Here is a 6,005-nt window from a genome sequence, read left to right as displayed (position 1 = left end):
TCTGGCAACACTGTAGATCGTTCACTTGGCCGGCTACGCTGTTTGTGCGAGGTGAGCCGAAGCGAACTGTGAAGTGCGCACTTGTTCTACTGTCGTTATATTTATAATTTAAATAAATTGTCTTTAAAAGGAATCTGTTCTTGGCTTATTACGTCCAGAAGATAACAAATGCGTCACGGCGTTGACGATAATATAATATATTATTATGCTGAAATATAAACATGGGACGAGCTGGTGACGATTGTCGTGGGTTATATTAATATTATTGTTGTATATTGTGTACAGAGTAGAAAAAAGTGATCTAGTCACTCGATTTCCTCGAAGGCCGCTCTCTAACGCCGTCACCGGCTCATCAATATATGTATAACGGCGACATACAGTAATAATAAATTAATACAGAACACGATACGTTTGTGTAAACTAGAAGGATTTATATGCGGAGAGGTTGCTATAAAACATAAAACAAATGTATTATGATGTGTGTCTGTTTCACTGTTCACGACTATAATCTATTATTATTAAGTTTTCAACATCGATTAAATTGTACTTAGGAACAATACCCTATAGTCTATACTACATATTATATACATTATACATGTATCATTAATCGCGCTGATGGCAGCATTTTCAATAATAATAAATTATATTATTTATTCTAAGATTTTATACAAATCGCGACCCGCGGACATACATATATTTATAATTTATCTTATATTTTCCTGATGATATCCGACGTCTGCTTCACTGTTGTCTGTTATTATATTACAATATAATAATCGTACGAACCACCTCCCGTACATCGATGTACAGGAGTCGTATTGCACGGGTGGGACGGGTATATAGGTATATAATAATATTATCACGTTGTTGTGTAAACCATAAACCATAAACGTCCATGGCATGGACTCTATGCCCTATGGGAATCGACGTACCTACACAACTAACGTTTTTGTTGTCGTGTCGAGAAATGCCATTTTTGATTTTTCCCATGGTCGTAATAATATTATATTCATGTATATTTTTGTTAATAGTGGATTAATTTTTTTGCATCGTCAATCTTTGGTGCGATGAAAATAAATTATATGGCTGTTGTGAAAAAAAACACGTCGAGTAAAATATTTTAATTTTACTTGTGTTAATATTTCTGTTTTCTGTTTTTATTTAAAAAAAAAATGTATTCACTATTAATACAGTTTTACAAGGTACAGTGAAACCTCTAAATACCGGACACTCGATCGCTTAAACGTCGTCCGCTATTTGGAGGTGTCCGTTAAAGGAGGTTTCGCTGTACCTATAATAAGTTAGTTTTATAACATTAACTATACATAACAAAGCAAAGAAATATTCACAAAGAGATACTTAAAATTAATTTTGATTGAATTATTGCATTATTTTGTACAAATCAAAGATCTAAAATTCTAAACTATAATTGTATTCTAAACACTTCACGATGCTTATCTACGTCGTATTAGATGTGAATTTTGTAGAATATTTTTATTGTTTTTATAGTTTATACACCCGTTTCTCATAGACCATGTTCAATAAGTTCATGGATACCTAAACATTATGTAATTATTTATTTCGGTGAAATTAATTGCTAATACTTTTTATTTGTTGGATAGTAGATAGATTTATAGATTGTATAGTACATTGTGTAGTGGTATCTATACTTATTGTTATGACCAAAAAAATTAGAAATTTAATGTTAAGAACAGTGTTTTATTGAAACATAGGATTGACTAAATTAGGTAATATTATAACACCGGCCCAACAGAAACCCATTAAATCCGCGGATAGGTATAGCATGTTATAATGATGTGAATGGATATCGAGCGATAACCACGTGGGAATATAATATTATTGTGTACATTATGATATCGTTATGTTTGGGCTACAGCATCGTCATTATAATATAAAATAACAACTCGACAAACGATCCAAATTAAACATAAATAAATTTCAGAGCTACGTAAATTGCATGAAATAATTTATTCACTGCACGTTATCATCATCGTCGCAAAACGCATGTTTCGGAATATTGGCTCCGGATAATAGGTTTTGTCATCTTTTTTGCACGACGTTCTGTTATCTATTTAAATATATATATATATATATATATATATATATATATATATATATATATATATATTATATATATGTAAATAAAAAAAAATATGATAATTATTGTAAGAAGTCATCAAACTACTATTCCAGAAATATTTCATGTACATACATACTGTGTTTTATATATTTTAAATATTTTATTCAAAAATATACCACCTATATTATTGCTCTGAGTAAAAATTTGAGTGAACGATATTGTACATGTTGTACATTTTTATCTAAATATTGTGGTTGTTGCAAGTTAACGGTGTATACATTTTGAAAAATGTAGTTTTTAGACAATGATGTGTTTTCGTTGTCATATTCACAACGAAAGTTATTTAAAAGATGCGGCAAGGGTCAACAGAGAAGATTCGTAATGCTAGCGAAGGAGATCGCAAATAATGTCGTCGAACACGTTTAAATTAACCATTATATGTACCTATCTACAGCAAATAGAAAAAAAATTATCTCTGTCGTCTGCATTTAGTGATGGTAAGAAATAGCAGTAGCAGCTATTATAGCACTGCTATTTTACCATAGCAATCGCAGACTGCTATCTACACATTATTTACTTTTAGCGTGCAGGCTACACTGACGTCTGACATAATGGCTAAACAAATTATTACAGTAAAATAGCAGCTACTAAGTACTGCTATCACAGAATAACAGAATTCTGTTTGTTATCCTGTTATCAATAATAGAATTAATAAGTGTATATGTATTAATAAGTGTATAAGTGTATTAATAATACCTAACCTAACTTTGTCGATGACGACAATCGTTACAATAATTATAAAATTATAAATAAAATGATAATTGATTTTAAAATTCAAAGTAGCAGTTGTTTATAGATTCATACTTTGTTAATGATAATTTTTAATTTTTAATAATATAATAATTAATAAGTTAAATTAGGTATTTTGGTTAAGAAACATGAACAGCTCTACTTTATTACTGCTTAATCTAGTACGCCGACAAATAATCAATAACCCAGATTTTGAAAACATACGTTCACAAGGCCACTGATGTGCCAAGACAACAGAGTGTTTTCCTAGCTAACTGGCTCAAATATCGGTAATTATGATTATTTTCTTGCCACCATTTCAAAGGATCTGCATTTCTTTGTTGCAGTGAATCTTCCAAATACCGCAGTACTTCTATTATTGCCCTAGATGTATTTGTGCCAACAGGTTTCTTTTGAGTCACTTTAGTATCTACGGTACTCCAAATTGAAAAACTATTTTTAGGTTCGGTTGAATCATTTGGAATTGATTGCTCCTCGGATAACCTCGGTGTTTGTAATTTAAAAAATTGTATGAAATACCTCTTTTGATGAATTAATTTGTATCCAATGATTGGTTTTGATATGAGATTTTAAATTTGTAACAATTGTTTTAAAAGAGTACTTCCTTTTGCAAATATTACACATTGCATAATGTAGTATTTTCAACTACTGTAAAATGTGCCCAAATATTACTTGTTTTTGGTTTCATAATGTATATTTTAATTACAACTCAAAAAAAACTCAATAAACAAAACAAAATCATAAAATCAAACAGCAGTTCAATGCTGTGCAAATTGAAAACAGAATATCTTTTTGGAAATTTATTTGGAAAATATACAATACCTACCAGTTTTGCAACAATTATTTATATTTTTCATTTACTATATAGTATAGTTAGTACTATAGTACTAGAGTAGTAGAGTACTATAATATAATATACCTAGTTACATATTATTTTGAACTCTAATTATGTCATATATTCTCTGGTCTTATCTTAATAGCATCAATAACAATATAATCTTTGATTCAATGTTAGGATGCACCCAAAGGCCACAATAGATACCTACAATATCTTACTGAAACTACATTGTATGTATTTACAATTTTCACATAACTAAATAATATTAATCTAAGTAAATAATAAATATATATTCTCTTCTCTTTGTTAATATAATATTATATTATAATGTAATATTATTTTCCAATCTAAACGCTATTATTAGTCCTCTTATCTCCCTGCTAACCACAGTCCTCAATTCACTTCTAACTAAAGTTGCTTAGTTGTTATTATTTATCATTGTTAACAATAATCACCTCATTATGTTTTTATCTTATCTTTTTTCTCTCTATTATTTTATATATGCTAAAACTATTATTAACATTATATTCATACCAATGTTATCGTTTAAATTGTACACACAAATTCTATTTATCGTTTTAATCTAATTGTCGAACTATAATAGCTTTATTGCTGATGGTTCTAAAATAAAAAAAAAAAAATGTAATATTATGTATAAAACTGTATCTAAATAATGCAATTTAATATGGTAATATAAAACAATAAAATAAAATTGTTCTTGTAATAGCCAAAGTGTAATTTTAATTATAAAAATATATATATTACAAATAGGTAATAGCCGCTAATATGTGATAATAACGAATCAGTAATAGTGTGTATAGAAAAATACAAAATAGCAATAGCAATTGCTATTATAGCTATATAGCAATAGCTATAGCTATTTAAATAAATAGCATTTTACCATCACTATCTGCATTTAAGTACGACACTTTGATTGATTTTTAGTACGATACTTATGTTATGATATGACTGTTAGGGTTATCAATAGGGTCCGGATTTGAAGGCAAATGCCTTTCTTTTATTAATCATAATAGAAAAATAATTTTTATACAAAAATGTGTTTCATTTAATTTCTTAAACGAGAGATTTTTTTTTTTTGCCTTTTTACTTATAAATGCCTTTTTGCTTTTTTTTTTACCTTTTGTACTTATAAATGCCTATTTTGTGTTTAATTTTCAGTTGATTTTATAATTTTATACCCAGCTAGAGTATTATCACTTTAAATGGGTTTTATTATTCGCAATATTTATCGATATCGTCTTATCGAGTATTTGGTATGGCCATAAAATTACCCGTACACCTATTTAAAGATTAAGATATGTTCGTAATGCGTAGATTCAAGATTGTTCGTCAGTCCATCATAATTTAGATAATTATTTAAGTATGAAATACGCCCCGATAACTTCGGTGGACGTAGAAAGATCGTTTTCGATGTACAAAAATATTTTAACCCCTAACCGTAGCCGTTTTTCTGAAGACAGCTTATCAAAATACATTGTAGTCAAATTTTTTTTTAATACCAACTAGTTTATTTTGCAATCAATTAACTGGTATAACTCAAGTAAGTTAATATTTAAAATTGTTTTTAACTAATTTTCAGGACAAACCTGGTTAAAGAAAAAGGTACCAAATTTATTTATACAAAATAGCATAAACTTAATATAGTTTAGCATTCATGCTCATTTTTAATTTGTAATTTTCTCAAAATGTGTGCATTTGAAAGTGTTTAAAAAATGTTCACTATTTTATTTTGTATTATATTTATGAATTGCCTTTTTTTGCCTTTTTTTTACATTTTAAATGCTTTTTTTTATTGATTATATTGCCTTCAAATCCGAACCCTAAATATTGATAACTATTGACAGTCAATAAAACGGCCCCTTAAGAGGACGCGACACCCGCATGTGTTGTCTCCGTCATACAAGTGAGTAGCATAGCAAATTTTACGCTCAGCAGAACACGTTTATCTCCGTTAATTTAAGAGTGAATTGACCTATTATAAAACAAGATTATTACCGAGGACATCTCATAGGATTTTTATTATATTTTAATTTTAAAGCGAGTAATAAGTATTTTAAAATTTAAAATTATTTTTATATCTAAAAATACTCATAATCTCTACCTAAGACCTAGGACCATTTTTTGGATGGTATTATGGACATTTGTCAATAATAAATTAAAAACATTTCTGTTAATTACATTTTAATGTAACTTAAATGTGACTATAATTAACCATTTAAAAACAAAATGTCAAGT

Source organism: Diuraphis noxia, unplaced genomic scaffold (assembly GCF_037042655.1).
Source record: "Diuraphis noxia isolate RWA-SAM2 unplaced genomic scaffold, SU_Dnox_SAM2 contig0001, whole genome shotgun sequence".
Lineage (NCBI taxonomy): Eukaryota > Metazoa > Arthropoda > Insecta > Hemiptera > Aphididae > Diuraphis > Diuraphis noxia.
The sequence above is the reverse complement of the archived record's forward strand: the minus strand, read 5'-3'. Positions refer to the sequence as shown.